This window comes from Peromyscus eremicus, chromosome 1, assembly GCF_949786415.1.
Source record: "Peromyscus eremicus chromosome 1, PerEre_H2_v1, whole genome shotgun sequence".
NCBI lineage: Eukaryota > Metazoa > Chordata > Mammalia > Rodentia > Cricetidae > Peromyscus > Peromyscus eremicus.
This window is the reverse complement of record NC_081416.1, coordinates 32,248,279-32,267,464: the sequence shown is the minus strand read 5'-3', so window position 1 is coordinate 32,267,464 and position 19,186 is coordinate 32,248,279. Positions and strand designations below refer to the sequence as shown.

At 42.4% G+C, this 19,186-nt stretch overlaps 2 pseudogenes; both read right to left on the bottom strand.

Annotated features, from left to right (window-relative positions):
• Positions 1-15,586: 15,586 nt before the first annotated feature.
• Positions 15,587-16,101, bottom strand: LOC131896667 (small ribosomal subunit protein eS24-like; annotated as a pseudogene).
• A 448-nt stretch (positions 16,102-16,549) lies between these two features.
• On the bottom strand, positions 16,550-16,872 carry LOC131896658 (small ribosomal subunit protein eS26-like; annotated as a pseudogene).
• Positions 16,873-19,186: the final 2,314 nt, after the last annotated feature.

Here is a 19,186-nt window from a genome sequence, read left to right as displayed (position 1 = left end):
TTAACTCCTGTTTCATAGTAACTCTTGGCCTCAGGGTATAGATACATTTCAGGCATTCATCGTTAATATTTATAAACACACATTAAGGCATATTATCACTAGGTGGGCGTCATCCTTACTTGCACAGAGTACTGAAGGAGGTTAAAAAGCCATCAATACAAGGGGAACAGCAGTTAGTCACGTGGGTCCCACCCAGTAGCAAATCATTAGTTACTCCCAACCCCGCTCACCTTACCTGGTTTGTAAAATGAGAGACAGCTCATTTTCACCTACATACATCTTTTGTAAATCCCAGGTAAGATCATGTATCTAAAGGTGCTTGGCTAACTGGGTTAAGCACTTTATAAAAATATTACGCAAGCTGGGTATGGTGGTGCACACACTAAATCTCAGCACCCAAGAGACAGAGACAGGCCAATCTCTGTAAGTTTGAAGCCAGCCTAGTCTAGATAGTAAGGCTGGCTAGCCAGGGCCATACAGTGAGACTAATTGTGTGTGTGTTGGGAGTGTGTGTGTGTTGGGAGTATGTGTGTGTTTATTTACATATATACATAATACACAAAGGACAGAAGTTCATCTTGGTGTGCATCAATTTGTGAAATTTTCATCAAGATTACATTAGGAATAATTCTTTCATTGTGCTTCTGTTGCTGACAGCCCTCTCATTTCACCTTTATCCCGTTTGTCTCATGTCAGTTTTTAAAATAAGATTTGCTGACGGATTTAAAGTTCCCCCAGCTGTAAACACCCTTCTGAAAACCAGTGTGCTTTGGAATGCTGAGATGTGGATTTTTATTTTATTAAAATATTTAACAGCATGATTTCATTTCAGAATACATGAACAGAGATGGGAGATTTGTTTGGCCTTTATCCACAGTTCTGGGGAAGTATGTTCCAAATTCTTGGAAATTCCCAAGTACCACACCAGGTTAAGAAGCGACGGACAGGAAGTTCTGATGGGCAGCATGATTTGTTCATGTTGCTTATAGACCTAATCACTGCCCTCCCCACCTCAGACCCCCGGATGGGAAACCCCATCGTCAGCCTCATGTACAAAAAGGACTTTTATCTTACCGGAAAAATCAGAGTTAGAAAGGTGTAGATGGCAGAACAGAAAATACTGTATGATGAAAACCAATAAAAAGAAGTGATACAACTGTAGTTTAATGAATAAGAATCATCTGATAATTATCATGTTTCTGAGAGATGAATGAGTAGAGAATGGCTTAAATTTCCTATATGAAGCCCTGTTGGGAACTAAAACATTAAACAAAGAGAAAGAAATCCTAAGAAAACAAACTAGAATGGCAGAAAGGAGCTTCCCCCCAAAATATGCCAAAGGTGACACGGACACCCAAGATCGGCACTTAATTAAATGCTCAGGTTCGAAATGTGCAGCACATTCCTGTCCCAGATGTAGTCATGTCAACACAGATCTTGTGGGGGAGCTGAGAAACAGTGGGTTTGTCCTGAACTAAGGGGTACCGGAGAGAAATGACCACAAAAGGCTCATTACAGGAGAACATTGCAACTCAGGGTGAAGGGGACCCACCCAGCTGAATTCTTAATGTTCCCAACAACCAGACAAAAGCAAAACTTCTCATGAAATTGGATAGACTTGGAAAGAAAAGAGGAGAGGGGAGGGCAGGGGAGAAGAGAGGAGGGGAGCAGAGGAGAGGGGAGGGGATGTATATTAAAAAGGAAAGTTTGCAGAAATGCAGAATTAAACACATGCAAAGCTCATAAAAAATCCTTCTCTTCATTCCTTCCTCTGTTTCTCTTTGGAGACTTCAGGACACACCAGTAAGAGTAAAATCAAAGAAAAAATAAAACTGCAGAAAAGAAAGAAAGACAACTATTCAGGAAATAACAGTGACTCTGAAGGGGACAAGTCTGAAAGAAAGAAATCTTTATGAAGAACTTTCTAGAAGTAAGGAATAGAGCCAATGAAAATCCCCCCACCCCGTTTCATTCCCCCCACCTCATTAATACCGAGAGCTCAATGCAAGGCCTTGAGCATGCTAGGGAAGCATCTACCATTAAACTATATCTCCATTTCCCCAAGTCTAGGTTTCTAAAACTGAGAGAGTTCTGAATAGCAAATGGAGCCATTCTTACTATGAAAGCTGTCAACTATTGGAAGCCATCAACATGGTCAAGAGAAGAGAGAGACTGAATGGAGAGAGGGGGCAGAAGCTTTGTCAGGATGTAGAGAAGTCAGAGCAGAGGTCCTGGGAATGCTAAGCAAAGGGAGAGGCGCCCAGCCCCAGCAAAGAGTGAAATAAAAGAAATGACCCTGGAAGCCTTGGCATAGACATACACAGGGGACAAAGGGCTTACAGAGAACTTTCTGGAGAGCAGACTCATTAAGTGACACACAGAACAAATCAAGAGAAAGCAAAGACCAGGTGAGAAATCCATCTGGAAATAAAGTTATCTTCATTATTGACTATCTTTAGCAAGGATTGGTTTATGTGCTATTTACCAACTTTCTAATATGAAAAAAAATTTCTTTTAGAAAGGAATGAAGTTAGGGAAGTTTCTGCTTGTAGTAAATGGCAATTACCACAGGACTGAGACCCTCAACTGGTCATCATGCAGATAATGAGAACCCCTGGAGTGTTCAACCCTAAATGGGATTTACATATCACACTCCTCCACTCAAGCTCAAGGATCTTTAAAGAAAGGGGGATGGAAAGATTGCAATAGCCAGAGGTGATAGATAACCTCAAGGAAACCATTTTCTAGACACAACAGGGCAGTTGTGCATATAAAGCCACATCGATTGTGGCAGCATACACAAGACCTACTTTAGATCAAGCCACACAAAATATCATCATGGGAGGGGTTGGGATAACCATGAAACCCCACCACTAACTTAGGAATTATTGGCATTTGATAGTTGCTAGGATAAGGAGAGTCAGTTTTCTTAATGGTGTGATCCATGGTTGGATGATCACATTCTAAGGCAGGTCCCACTCCCAGGAGTAGTTGGGTAATACAAACTGGACTCAGGAGTTTAAAAAAAAAAACCAAAAAAACAAAAAGAGGAAAACTAGAAATTGGGTGGATGGGGTAAGGATGGGTCTAGGAGGAGTTGGGGGAGGAATATATATGATCAAAATGCATTGTTAGAAATTCTCAAAGATTTAAAAAATATTTTTAAAAAGGGATGACATGACTTGGCGATGATTCTAAGATTTCTGGCTTGAGCATCTGGATGTACAAAAACATAGTTTACTGAGATGGAGAAAGAGCCAACTCATTGATGGAAGAGCTCCAGTTTGGATGAGCCAAGTTAGAAAGGCCTGACATACCCATGTGCAGATGTCAAACAAGTTCTTCTGTGTAGGATTCTGGAGCTCGGAAGTGTCACTCACAGAGATAAAATCTGCACAGTTGTTGTTTAGCTGCTACCTAACCCACGTTTCGTGGCAGATTTACACTGTCATTGTGCCTTCTGGATAGTCATCATGAGCTGGTGGCTTAAATACAGAACATGAACTTGGCAGTATAAAGACCCTTTAAGAGACTTCTAAAGCAACCTTTGGTAAATAAAACAAGCCACTCAACTCAGAACCCAGAACCCCCTCTTAAGGTCATTGTGCCCCTGCTGTGGAGTAGGCTAAGAATGAAATGGACATTATTATATTCTCATACCTCTGCAAGGTGGATCTTCTATTTTGTCCATCACTCAAATAAAAGAACTGAGACGTAACATTCTAATCAGCTTTCTCAGAACTATAGGGCATCAGAGTTTGACTAGTTAGCAATAACCAGCACTAGGAGCCAAATGTGTCTGACCCTCTAATCTCCTCACTCTTTGCTTGGATCTTATTCTTTTACATTTTATTCCTCTAGCATATTAACTGAGTCTCCTGTTTCCCAAGAGGGCTTTTTTTTTTTTTCTTCCTCCTTGCCTTCTTTCTGTTCCTGGGAGGTGGAATTCAACCCTTAACACTAATGGTGCTTTTCTTGAGGGCACATTTGGTATTCTCATAACGGGGCTTAGCGGAGTAAACAGACTCCTTGGCACTGTTGTTCTTTAATGAGAGGGCCATTTGCATCTGCTGACCGGGAGGGGACACGTCCTACAGCATCTGCTGTTTTCATCAGTGGCTGAAGTGGCCTCAGCTATGAGGAAAGGGCAGTTCTCGCAGGCATTAGGTCATTACTATTGCGAAAGGAACTGACCACACCCTCCCCATGGCTTTTCGGGCTCATTTTATTAGGGTGTAAGTGGGTTTCAAAGTGAAGACGAAGTCAGTGTGCAAGTCAGAGACTAACAAACTTACTTTGAAGTTGGTCATGAAATTGTTTTTAAAAGTTTTTTCTTGTACACTCACACTCTAGACTTTGTAAAGTCAGAGTTTCAACTTGGCAAATTATTTCTCTTCTTATAGCCATACTTCCTACTGTAAGTTAAATTTTGTTTTGGTTTGGTTTTTGTGTATTTGTAGACAGGTCTCTCTATATCACCCTCTCAATGTAGACCAGGTTGGCCTAGAACTCACAGCTTTCATCTGCCTCCGAAGGGACTTAAAGCAGGGATTAAAGCCACCACATCTGGCTTATAAATCATTTTGAAAAATGGGAAGAAAAAAAAGGGACATGATGAACTACATTGCTTGGGTTTAAAAAATCATTTTTTCTGCATTTTCTGGTTGGACAATTCTTCAGGGACTATACAAGAGCTGGCATCATCATGTCATCTTTCTCTTTGCTCATCAATAGAGACTTATACCTGTCGATGGGTATCCGATCATATGTCTTCCCATTAGAAACTGCACTGCTCTGAACATTCCCATACTTTTCTCATGTTTCCCATTACAGATGTGCAAGGCTTTCTCTGGGAGTATGTTACGGTTTGGATGAATACGTTCCCCATGGGCTCATGTATCTGGATACTTGGTCCCCATTTGGTGTGGTTTGGGAGGTTGTAGAACTTTCTGGATGTGGGACATAGCTGCAGGGACATAAAGATGGGGTTACATTCGTGCTGAACACACTGGTTCCTGGTTGCTACCATGTAACCAGCCCCTTCATGCTTCCACTGTCCCAGCCCTGGGCCACTCCTGCTGCCATATCTTGTTGTTGTGATGGACTCTATCCCTTTGAACTGTGAGCCAAAATTAAGCCTTTCTCTCTTATGTTACTTCTGTCAGGTATTTGATCACTGGAACTGATAGAGTAGGACTGTAGAATCCTTGGGTAGAAGAATTTTTTATGCTACATTGTTTTCTAAAGTAGTTATACCAATTTACACTCCTATGCATAATGCATGTATTCTTTTTCCTACTTCATGTTCTTGCCCATCCTTTATTGTTAGAATACCAACTTCTTGACAGTCTCATTGGTTGGGTGTCGTTCTGTCCCTGTTTTAATAAAGTGCATTTCTTTGATGACTAATGAGGCAGTTTAACAGGCTAATGAGCTGACTAGCTTCCCTGTGCTGTGAAATTCTTGTCCACATTTTTATTTTTCTATTGAACTTTTTAAAGCTGGGATGTAGAACTCATGTGCAGACTTGGATACCGACTTTTTGCTGAGTATATAGTTGTCATAACTTTTTCCTGATCCTGTGACATTAAGTGCTCATCTTTCCTTCTGTTTGGAAGATTTCAAAACTGCTCATTCATTCAACCAAAAATATTACCAAGTGCCTATGATGTGGCAAAAGTTGTGGTCAGCATTAGAGATACACAGTGCAGGTCACAGATGGGTACCTCCTTTCACAAGGCCTCAGAGAAGTGTGACTGGGTGGGAGACCACAGTTGTGGAGATTTCTAGTTATCTTGCCATTTGCTTTATTTAACTCTGTTTCTCTTTTGTATGCTAAATTGGTCGTTTTAAAGTAACCTATTGTAACTATCCCCTTATTAGTTGTATTTATCAGGATTCTCCAAAGAAGAAGAGAAAACAGTGTATGGAGAAGGAGAAAGGAAGGGGGAAAGAGAAAATGAGGAAAAGTGATAGAAATAGAGAAAGAAAGAGAAGAAAAAGAGACACATTGAGAGAGAGACCACTAGCTAATGGTACATACATAGGTCATGCTTCCACCCTTGATGCAGCTAAGACAAAAATCATACAAAGCAGAATATTTCTTTTTTATTCTGTTAAAAGTTTTTAATTGAAAACAATTTTTTCATACAATATATTCTGATGACACTTTTTCCCTTCCCCAACTCCTCCCGGGTCCTATCTACCTTCCTAGCCACCCAACTCCATCCTTCACATCTTAAAAAAAAATAAAAAACTCACACACCTTCCACAAAATGGAAACCAAAATATGTAAGTAGAAGACCAATAAGACAAAAAAGTGCCCAAACAAAGCAATATGAGACCTAAAGTCTACAAAGATACCATTGAGTTCATTTTGTGTTGACCATTTACTGCTGGGCATAGGGCCTACCTATGAAATGTGGTTAATATACCCAGTGAGATTCTACTGGAGAAAACTAATATTTTCCTTTGAAAGTGGGCATCAGTTGCAAATAGCTTCTTGGTTAGCCCATTGTCCGCTTCCCCATCTCAGCGCTGGGACCCCATCTGGCTTAACCCTGTGCAGGCTCTTGCACATTGCCACGGTCTCTGTGAATTCATTTGTGCATCAGTCACGTTGTCTTGGGGGAACACTGTTTCCTTGATGTCCTTCATCCTCGCTGGCTCTTAAAATCTTTTTGCTTCCTCCTCTGCAGTTCCCTGAGCCTGAGGTGAGGGTTTGATGAAAACATCCCATTTAGGACTGAGTACTCCAAAATCTCGCCTGCTGTGGGTCTCTGTGTTAGTTCCCACCTACCACAAGAAGCTTCTCTGATAATGGCTGAGTGAGGCACTGACCAATGGGTATAACAGAATGTCATTAGGAGTCATCTTGTTGCTATGTTCCTTTAGCAGAACAATAGCATTTGGTTTTTCCCTTAGGTCCACGGCCTATCCAGTCTCAAGTTCTTAGGCACTTGAGCAGTGTCACGGCTGAGTTTCACCTTGTGGAGTGGGTCTTAAATCCAATCAGAGAGTATTTGGTTACTCCCACAGTGTGCCACTATTCCACCAGCATCATATCCTGTAGGCAGGTCACCATTGTACAACTCAGGGTTTGAAGCTGGGTTGATGGTTACCTTTCTCCCCTAATCAAGTGCAGAGTACCAAACAGTACAGTGAACAATAGTCAGTAGGGGTAAAGCACCTAGCTAGGTACCAGCTCAACTTTTCTGTATTCAATGAGATATGTAAGTGTTTTCTTCAGCAATAGGGAATTACCATCAGCTTGTAGAGCACAGCCAATAGTCTTGACAAATGCTGGAGATGTTTGGGGGTTTCCTTATTGCCTTTTTGGCATAAAATTCAACTAGATGTAACCTATATTCCTGGCAGTGGAGGTTTCACTTGGTACGTAAGATATCTAGTTGAGGCATTGTCTCTGTCATTGCTCAGTGACTCCATTTAGATTTCTTTCAGATACGTGTATCTGTTAGGAAGCTTCTCCAGTAGTAGGTGTCCATATGGTCCTCAAATAATCCTTAGTGTTAGTTGTCCCTCCCTATAGTCCCTCCTTTACCCTGCCCCCCCATCTTAGTTACTGTTCTATTGCTGTGAGGAGACACCATAACCAAGGCAACTCTAACAAAGGAAAACATTTCATTAGGGGCTTGCTTACAATTTTTGAGGGTTAGTCCATGATCATCATTGCAGGAAACAGACAAGCATGGTGCTAGAGCAGTAGCTAAGAGCTTGAAATCCTGATCCACAGGCAACAGGAGAGAAATAGAGACTGGGCCTGCCATGGGCTTTTGAAACCTCAAAGCTCATCCCCAGTGGCACACTTCTTCCAACAAGACCATACCTACTCCAATAAGGCCACACCTCCTAATCCTTCCCAAACAGTTCCACTAACTGGAGACCAAGTATTCAAACATATGAGCCTATGGAGGGGTTCATTCTCATTCAAACCACCAAATCTCCTCTTCCCCCACTTCCCCATTTAATCTTCCTATTCCAGCCCCCACCCCTGCCTTTTCATAAAAATATATTCTATTTCTCCTTCCTTAGAAGACTCCCCTCCACCCAGTTCCTTACTAGATCCCTAACTTCTCTGGTTATATGGGATGTAAGCATGCATATTGAAATCTAACATCCACATATAAGAGACAACAGGCAGTATTGTGTTTTTAGGTCTGGGTTCATCTCACTCAGGATGATTCTTTCTAACTCCATCCAATTAACCTGCAAATTTCTAATTTTTTAACAGTTAAGTAATATTCCATTGTGTAAATGTACCACATTTTCATTATCCATTAATAAGTTGATGGACATCTAAATTGTTCCCAATTTCTGGCTATTATGCATAAAGCAGAAAAAAAACATGAATGAGCAAGTGTCTCTGTAGTAGGATGTAGAGTCCTTTGGATATAGGCCCAAAAGTGGTATAGATGGATCTTGAAGAAGAGCTATTTCCAGTTTCCCAGGAAGAGCTATTCCCAGTTTCCCTGGAAGAGCTATTTCCAGTTTCCCTGGAAGAGCTATTTCCAGTTTCCCAAGGAACCGACATGCTGATTTCCATAGTGGCTGTACAAGTTTGCACTTCCACCAGTAGTGAATAAGTGCTCTGCTTTCCCTACATCTTCCCCAGCATGAGCTGTCACTTTTTTTATTGCTCTTAGCCATCCTGACTGGTGTAAGGTAAAATTTCAAAGTAGTTTTTATTTGCATTTCCCTGATGACTAAGGATGTCTAACATTTCTCTAGGTGTTTCTCAGCCATTTGTGTTTCATCTTTTGAGAACGCCCTGCTTAATTCTGTACCTCATTTTAAAAGTGGGTTATTTGTACTAAGCAGCGTATTTCTTTGCAGATGATGAGTTTAAAGTTACTACAGTTGCCTTTAACCACCTTCTTAGACTTTCTATGCTAAAAGCAATTATCATATAACAGTTTCTCCAGGGTGGGAATAACTCTCAGCTTTCCCACAAAGGAATTTGGAAAGTCACAGGACATGGGTACAAATACAGAAAACAAACCTCAATTCATTTCACTAAACTCAACAAATAGTCCACTGTCAGGAGAGTTTACACTACCATCTAGTGGCTTGTTTAGGGAAAAGACATTTGTGCCCTTCAAAATATTTCAACTACACAAGCAATCTATCAATATAAATAGGTCCCCTGACCTGGGAGAAAACTAGCTGGGATCTATAAAACAACATTGTGTTATATAGTCAGCCATGGTGGACATACCGTTGGATTACAAGTCTAATGTCTGAGTACTAGCTTTGTGGTCCTGTTCATAGCTACGTGATCTTAGAAGAATCTTTTTACTGCTCTAAAAGCTTGTGAACATTTGTGACATCAAGTAGCCACATCACATTAGTGTATCTGAAGTAGTGAGTTCATCACACTAACCATAGAACCAGTGTCATGGTCGTTTCCAGACAACGAAACATCTGAGAGAAACAATAAAAATCAGTGTGTTACAAATTCTGATTAAACCTTTGTTTTGGTAAAGTTTGTGTGTGTGTGTGTGTGTGGTGTGTGATATGTGTGTGTATCTGTGTATGGTGTCTGTGTGTGGTGTGCATGTGTGTATGTGTGGTGTGGGTGTGAGTGTGTGTTTGTGGTATGTGTATGTGTGTGTGGTGTGTGTACTCTGTGAATGTGCCCTCTGGATGTATGCTTCCTGGGACCCCATGTAAAATGGAAATGAGGGAGGAAACACTGGGACTCCAACTCTGTAATCCCAGGTTCCTGTGGATTTTGGGTGACATTGATTTGCATTTGCCAAATTTACAGAGATGGGCTGGCAGACTGTCTGCAGATGGGTGGGTGCTGTCTTTTGTTTTTCTCTTACTGGAATTAAAAGGCTACAATCCAACAGATGGGAATATTTGCCCATTTTCTTTTACTTCTCCAGAGGTGACTGCCAGTCTGGAAATTCAATGTTTCTCAAAACAGGGTCCAGATCCAACTTTGTCAGACTCACCTGGAGTGCCCCTGAAAATGCATTCTTTTGCCTCCTCCACTGCTAGTGCTAACACACCAGAACACGGCCCAGTCATCTGCAGTGTTCTCAAGTGTCCCATGTGGTAGTTATAGATCCTAAAGCCTGAGAAGTATTTTTAATGTTCAGAACGTTTGGTTTTTGAGACAATGGCTTATGTAGTCCAGGCTGGCCTCAGACTCACTAGGTAGCCAAGGATGACCTTGAATCTGATCTTCCTGCCTCCACCTTCCAAGTTCATGGATTACAGGCATGTACTACTGTGGTGATATTGTGTCCCCCAATATATTGTACACCCTAATAAACTTATCTGGGGTCAGAGAACAGAACAACCACTAGATAGACATAGAGGCCAGAAAATGGTGGCACACACGCCTTTAATCCTAGTATTCCAGAGGCAGAGGTCCACACTGTGAGTTCAAAGTCACACTGGAAACAGCCAGGCATGGTGACACATATGGTGATATTTTATTTGTACTGAAATGTGATTTTATTTGTATGTTAATAAATAAAGTTGCCTGAGGGTCAGAGCTAATAGCAAGCCATAGCAGAAGTCTGGCAGTGGTAGCCCACGCCTTTAATCCCAATCACATGACAGACAGATCTCTGTGTGTTCAAGGATACTATCAGCATGGAGACACATGCCTTTAATCTCAATACCAACCATAGAAGATTTGGAAGTCTGTATAGATGAGCAGTGATGAGGAGGTCATGTGGCTGGATTTACAACCAATGAGAAGGCAGAACAGAAAGTCTAAATAAAGACAGATACATAGGAAGTAGTGCACTTGCTGAGGAGGACAGCAGCGGCAATGAAGGGTAAGGTTTTTAGCTCTTAGCTATTGCTCTGATCTCTTGGGCTTTCATCTCTGCATTGGCTCTGTGTTTCTTATTTAACAAGATGGTTACATCTACAGACACATGCCTTTAATCCCAGGAAGTGATGGCAGGAAGCAGAAATGTATATAATGCATGAGGACCAGGAACTAGAGCCTTTTTAAGCTTTTAGCTTTTAGCAGCAGTTCAGCTGATATCCATTCGGATGAGGACTCAGAGGCTTTCAGTTTGAGGAAACAAGATCAGCTAAGGAACTGGCGAGGTGAGGTTGGATGTGGCCTGTTCTGTTTCTCTGATCTTTTAGTGTTCATCCCAATACCTGGCTCCGGGTTTGTTTTCATTAATAAGACCTTTTAAGATTCGTGTTACACACTACCATATCTGACACAATACAATTTTTGAGAATAAGTGAGGTTGAACCATGCCTACCAACATCTATCTTTTCCTTCTACCTCCTAACTTCTTCCCTGAAGAGAGAATCTTTGCTCATTCCCATCTCAGAAGGATAGAGGTAGAATATTTAAAGAGAATCAGACAGTGACAGTGCTGGGAATGTTTGGATCTAAGATCTACAACACCTGGCGTACTATTTGAAACCAAATATGATTTTTAACATATTAAACCGTATCTAACAACCATTGCTCTTTATACATAATTTTATACATATTTAATTTATACACATAGATTAGGTATAAGGTGGTACTTATAAACAAAGCTCAAATCTTTTTTCTTCTAAGCTTCCAAATCAACGCTTCTGTGGTCTGTATCACAGCTACTGAAAATACAGTCCTTATGACTGCCACAGCAGCTTTGCCTGGGAGAAGGTTAGAAACACATTCTTCCCAGGCGTGGCAGCTCGCACTTGAAATCCCAGCATTTGAGTCCTCTAGTAGTGGAAGCAAGAGGGTCATGAATTTGAGGCCCTTTGGGTCTGTATAGCAAGTTCCTGGCCAGTCTGGGACCCTGTCTCATAAGAAAGGAGTAATGATGGAGCTCAATGGTCGAGTGCTTGTAAGGTCTAGTGTTCGTTCTCAGCAGCATGGGGGGAAGATAGGAGGGGGGTATTCTTAAGATCTACCTAAGGATCCGAACACTCTTCATCATCTGGACACTGCTCCCAGGCTAACTGCGTGTATGTTAAAGTTTAAGAGGCATTGCCCTTCAACTGCTTTACAAATGTTAGACAGGAAATAATTGGCCAGTGACTAGGGCTAGGATTTTCCATGGAACTTAGGCTGGGCAGGGACTTTTATGAGCTCCCAAAATTTCTAAGTTGAAAGCCTAGTTTGTAATGTCTTTGGACGCAGAGCCTCAAGGAAATCAGTTTAATGGTTTTCCATTTCATTTCAATAAGGTATTATTGTCTCAGTATGAAATGTCTCTGATATGTTCATCATGTATTCAAGCCTTAGTGCTTAGCTGGTGCACTATTGTGGGAGGTGGTAGCATCTTTAGGTGGTAAGGTATAATAAAAGAAAGTGAGTTTCTGGTGGTCTATCTTCCAAGTGTATATAGCTTGACCTTTGTCCCTTCCTATTACTTTCTGCTTCCTCGTTTCTAGAAGGTGGCAGCCTTCTCTACCACAGGATCCCACTGCCCTGCTGTGCCCCCTTGCCTCAGGTCTAAGGCAAAGGATCTGGGCAGCCTTAGAAACCTCGAAAGCCATGACCCCAAATAAAGCTTTCTTCTTAAAATTGTCCTCCCAGGTTCTTGTCATGGTGTTGAAAAGTCTGACTTACATATGAGATCCTGGGGGTGAGGAAGAGACACCAGAGAACTCTGGCCAGATGAGGACATGTTAAGAAGTCAACAAGCCAGGGGGGAGGTCTTCACCAAGAAGCAAACAAACAGAGAGAGGATCTAGAACATTAATCAAAGCTCTGAGCCGTGGGCTGCGCCTTTAGACATTAGGTCCGCTATGGGCTTCACCATTTGCTATTAGGTGAGTCGTGGGCTTTACCATTAGATATCAGGAGGCCCTTTTCAGCTGGGAAGCTCCAGTGTCATATGTGATATGGTATGCCCAAAGCAACTTGGTCTTGTATTTTTATGTAAAACTAGAAGTCAAAGACATAACGGTTAAAACAGCAAGTCAGAATTTCCCTCTATTAAAATGGCAACGATCGATAATTAAACTTAGAGCTAATGAAGACACAGGAAGACAAGCTGGTCCCCATGCTTGTTAGTGTTAGCTTTCTGGAGATTTTTATCAGCTACTCTCTCCCATCTAGCTTATGAAAATTAGAACAGGCATGCAAATATTTAATTAAATGACTTAGCAATGAGCAAAAGCTATATCTGTAAACAAACTAAATGCATAATGGATACCAAATTGAACACACATATAGTTACACAGTGAAACTCCTGAACCGGACAGTTTGTTTGCCTCTGCAACTTCAACCTTCTCTTCTTTCTCCAAATTTTATGTCCTTCTCCATTAGAGGCCACATCAAACAGGTTTGCTGACCCTCTGGTTTCAGTTGGGTGAAGCAGAGAAAACGCGTTAGCAAAAGACAGATGGTTTCTTGGTGATGTCTCCTCTTTGGGTACTCACAGGCCAGGCACCTCGCAGGCTGTAGCTCCGAAGCAGTTATGTTTGTCTACTGAACCGCCCATCCCTTAAAGAGCTTCTCTGGGCATTCTCTCCTGCACTCAGTCAGATCTAGGGACAGTAATGGCCTCCCTGCTGTTACCCAGCGGCCACCGGCCACCGCATTCCTTAAACCCTGTACCTTCTCTTCAGTCATTCAAGTAAATCATCTCTTTCCAGCGAGGCTCCCGGCCATGCCGCCACAGACTCAGGTTTCTCTACTATACTGTAAAACAATGTCCGGGCTTGCCGTAGTCAGTACCCTAGTGAGGAACATTTAAACTGTTTCCAATCGTACGGAGGAGGTTGACCTCTGCCCCCAAACCCGTGTGTGATCTCTCAGGCCTGACCACAGGCAATTACAGAACAGATGGGAAAAATCTGCCCTCCTACGCCAGACTTGGGGCACAGCCAAGATACTGTGATCTCAGACAAGAATCACTATCAAGGACTCAGGTCCCAGCTGGGCCCTCTGCATCTGCCTTCCTCACTCAGGCACCTCTCTTTGGGGGCCTCTCCACAGAGGCCTTTCCCAGTGACCTGCAGGGAGGCATACCTGATACCACTCTGACTCAGCACTTACGCATTTCCTACCTGCACCCTCTTCCTAGCTCCCAGATCCTAAAAACATAGAACCTCTAGTTCAGGGCTCCACTGGCTGGGACCCACTTGGCCTCCATCTGACACAGTTCGGTGATAAAATGGGCACATGGGGATCCTGGGCTTTCTCTTGATTCATACCTTACTTATACAACAAGATGAATTAAAGGACTGCTACTTTTCCTGGGCAGCTCAGCTCTCTTCAGTGACGTTTAGTTTTTGAAATGCTTTGTTGCAGGCACTGGTAGGGTACATAATCGTGTACAGAACAGCTTCAAGTTGTGCAAATACTCACATTCAGGAAACTTTTATTTCAGTCAAGCACAAAGATGCCTTGGGAAGGCAGGAGGCACAAGGGCTGATACAGACTACGATTGGGCAAGAAGAGTGGATTCTTGAATACTTTTTACCTTACTGTGCAGGAAGAAAAATTGTAAAAGCCTTTGATACGGCTTCTAGCATTTTTCCTACTGTGTGTGTGTGGTGTGCACACGTGTGTGTCCAGGTGTGCACCCCCATGAGTGTGCATGCAGAAACCAGAGGAAGGCAGTTCTATCACTCTCCACTCTATTCTCTAGAGACAGGCTCTCTCACTGAATCTAAAGCCAGGCTGGTAGCAGCAAGCCTCAACAATCTTCCTGACCCTTTCGCCAACAGTGCTGGGGTGACAGGCTTGCACAACCATGTCTGGCGTTTCATGGGTGGCTAGGAATTCAAACTCAGTTCCTCATGCTTGAATAGCAAAGGATCTTACCCATCGAGCCACCTCCCCATCCCCCTTTGGTTTAGTATTACTATTAATATTACGTCTTATCTATTTACTTGGTGGAGGGTGACATGAGCCACAGCATGGGTGGGGATCCAAGGACAACTTGCTGGAGTCAAATCTCTCCTTCCATTATGTAGGGCTCAGGGATCCAACTCAGGTCTTGGTAGCAAGTGTTTATGCCTGCTGAGCCATTCGGCCACCTACCTTAGTTTTTAAATGATGTTTCTTTCTAACGGCCTTCATGAAAGTACAGAAACATTCCTTCTTTGACAGTGTTACACTTGTGCTGTGGGATGTCTTTCTGTATGCTGTGAATATGTGTTGCTCTGATTGGTTGATAAATAAAGCTGTTTGGCCAATGGTGAGGCAGAATAAGGTTAGGTGGTACATTCCAACTAGAGAGAGAAGAAGAAAGGCAGAGGAGAGAAGATGCCAGCTGCCGCCAAAGGAACAAAAACATGCCAGCAGACTGGTAAGCCACAGAACATGAGGCAAGACATAGATTAAGAATTACGGGTTAGCCGGGCGGTGGTGGCGCACGCCTTTAATCCCAGCACTCGGGAGGCAGAGCCAGGTGGATCTCTGTGAGTTCGAGGCCAGCCTGGGCTACCAAGTGAGTTCCAGGAAAGGCGCAAAGCTACACAGAGAAACCCTGTCTCGAAAAACCAAAAAAAAAAAAAAAGAATTACGGGTTAATTTAAGAGTAAGAACTAATCAGTAATAAGCCTGAGTTAATGGCCAAAGAAGTTATAATTAATATAAGCTTCTGAGTGATTTTTTTTCATTAGCTTTTAGTTTATTTGTTCTCTCCGAAATTGTCTGTACACCACCGCAGATCATATCACTGCAGATCTACTCCTTTGGCGGCATCCAATCTCCACTCACTTTTTGCCAGCACCAGCGTTGGCCTTTGCGGTGCCCCTGACCTTCTTCATTCTGTTCTTGTGCTCCTTCCACTGTTCCCGGGAGGTCTTCTTCTTCTCATAGAGGCCGTGTCTTGCAAGTCTGTGTTTGGGCTCATTCTTCTTAGCATAATCTAGAGAATCACAGATCATGCTGAAGCCAGTTGTTTTCCCGCCCCCAAAGTGGGTCCTGAATCCGAACACAAAGATGACAGACATCTGGTGTGGTTTTGTACATTTTGGCTAGCTTCTCCCGAATTTCAGTCTTTGGTACTGTTGCCTTCCTAGGGTGAAGGACATCCATAACCATCTGTTTCCTCTGAAGCAGACAGTTAGTCATGAACTTCCTGGGCCGGATCGTTACTGTGTCATTCATGATGGCTACGGGGCCCGAGCTGCACAGGAGGAAAAGAGGACCGCTCTCTGAGTGATTTTTTTATAAATGACTACAGGACCGCGGGGCTGGACAGGGTGGGAGAAAACTTCTGGCTACACACTTATAACTTTCAGACCATGTGAATGTTCTGAAGACTGTTCTCAAAGTTGGAAAGTCTATTCGTCAGTGTTTTTCCTCTAAAACACTCAAGTGTGGTGCTTACCTAGAAGGGGAGAGAGATACTATGATCACAAAGGCAGTCTTCTCACTCTAAGGCTCACGCCCATTGTACTCTAGATCTGATATCTCTGTCATTTCCCCAAATTCAGATGTTGTGACTACATAATTTGTGGTAGCAGGGACTGTGTTCACACCTTCCTTTGTGTATTTTATTGTCTATGTTAGTTTTTTTTTTTTTAAGTATACCTTCCATTTTATTTCTCCAAGTTGTTTTCCTTCTGTTCTTACAAAGCCACCTCTTTACACAGGCCTTGGTGGAGGTCATGGCACCGGCAGGTCTAAATCATGGTGTGGGTGTTTGGTCCTTCCGGGTTTCACAAGATCAATTCCTGACACTTTGCTATGAATGGTACAGCTCACGCAGTAATGCAGCTTGACACAGTCTGGGAACCACATAAGCATTGAAGACACTTGCTTCGGATATGTCCCTCTACAATGTTCTGAATGATGAACTTCTTAATGGCCTTGTCCTTGGGCACACATTGAGCACAGTTGGTATGACAAATTGGCTGCACATGGTCATGGCCCTTTTGGGCATGACTGTTGTTTCTTCTTTGGGTCATCTTGGAGCCAAAACCCGAAAGAGACTATGTTAGAAATTTTTTCCAGCTTTTTAAAATAAGGTATCGATCATTGGGGGCACATGTCTGTCATCCCAACACTTGGGGGACAGGAAGACTGCAGCCTGAGCTACATTGTCAGACCATCTCAAAAAAAAAGAAAGCATTTAAATGTGTATACAGTTAAGAAGCCTTGGGTATTTATGATAGAATATAATATTTCTAAAGAAAATGAAAACAACAAAACGCAAGCATGGACAGGATGTCATACACGGGGCTAGTACACAGGGAAACAGTTTCCTAGAATTGGATTGTTGATCAGAGTTCCTGCGTAATGTTGATAAGCACTGCCTAACTGCTCTCTGCAGAGATACGCACAGTCTACTGCCCCTGTGTTATGTGAGTGATGTCACTGACAAAGCAGAATGTCATTTTGTGGCCTCCCGTGTAGCTGCGCTCTGTACTTGCGCAAGCATTTAATCCTATATTTTAAAAACGAGAAAGCTCTTTAAATACTGATACAAAGCATCCTCTCCGAAACCTTAAGCAAAGAAAGCGCAGGGTAAAATTAGTTCAGTGTGCTGACATTTGCGCATAAGGAAGAGAAAAATAATTTGTCCTCACATCTATTTATATGTGCCCAGAATAGCTGCAGGGTAGCACACTGGAAGGGAAAAGCCTGAAACTTTGGGGAGCTTGAAGCAGGGAGGAAGACAAGGTTTCTGTCACTGTTTTATGTCTTGTGACTACATGTTTGCCTACCACTAACATTAAAAAAGGGTAATTTTGAAAATAAAAGTATTTTAAAAATACTCTTAAGTCATTATAAAAGAATGCATATTTAACGACCTGGGAAATGTTGATATGAGCTGCTGAGAGAAAATAGCAGGTTATAAGACAGAAGTGTCCACATACTCCGAAGCTAGCAAACACGCACACCGGGAAGCACGCTGGGAGGGTATAATCAAGACCTTTAGTGATGATCTCCGGGTAGCAGAATTCCTTTGGGTGCCTTTCCCTACTTTCCAAATGTTCTGCTTTGAAAACGTTACTTTCAAAGCCAAAAGAGAACGCCAGCTTTGAGAAGCTGGGGAGGTAGCTCGGCAACAGAGTGCTTGCCTGTGAGGCCCAAGGTCCTGGGTTCAATCCCCAGCACTGAAAGGAAAACACTTAGCAGAAAGACAACATGAATGAAACACGTCCTCACGTCTATTTGTAAATGTACGGAAAAGCTCCAGAAGAACAACATAAACAATCCCCATAGCAATTGTTCCAAATAAAAGAAACTGGGCTGCTGAGATCACTCAGTGAGTGAAATCACTTTGCCGCCATGCTTGATGGCCTGAGTTCAATCTGCAGGTCTCACGTAGTTAAGGAGAGAATCACGTCTCATGAGTTGTATGTGTGCACGTACGTGTATATGCACATACACAAACATAAATAATGTAATAGAAATTTTAGAAAGAAGCTACAGAAGAGTGTTTATTGCCAATTCCACACACGCTCACACAAGGGAAAAGCTGTGTGTTGCTATGAAACCAAAAAAGCTGCTAGTTAGGTATGCATGGGGCCAGGTAATGATCGCAAAGGGGCTTTAGATAGTGTTCTGGGCTGCTAGAAATACTCTTTGTCTTGATGGGAATGGTGATACGAGTGTATACATTTCTCCAAGTTCCTCGACTTCTACACCTAAGATGTAGGTACTTTACATACATCTTTCTTTTCAAAGTAATTCTAGAAGGATTGATGCCCACACACATCCACAGAAAGGTATTATGAGAGTTATATATGCATCTCAAATACCATACTGAGATCAGACAACCGGAAAGAAAATGGACTCTAGACTCAGACAGGCCTGGGTTCGAATTCCAGTCCTGCCACATATTATCTCTGTGAATGTGAGCAAGCTTTTAATCTCCCTGCCTCTGCTTCCTTACCTGCAAAAACTGGGAGCAGTGATCGGTCTCCCCTCCCAGGACTGTTGTAAGAATGTGGTGTCCTTTAAAGTACCCATGGGTTGCAGTAAGCACTCAAAGTTCCTTCTGCCAAAGGAAAAGAGAGAAATTCTCTTTTCAATACATAACTCCATCTGTGGGCACCCACTTGCACACACATGTACACATGTGGAGTTCACAAGAGTCTCCACAAGTGCCTCTATTGTGACCACTGGCCCAGTTCACCAAAAAACAAACAAAACAGATGGTAAAATCCAGAGTTTACAAAATAGTAAGGCAAGATTGAGACCAAAATATATTAAGATACGCATTTTTTTCAAGCATAGTGGTTCATGCCTATAATCCTAGGATTCGGGACGCTG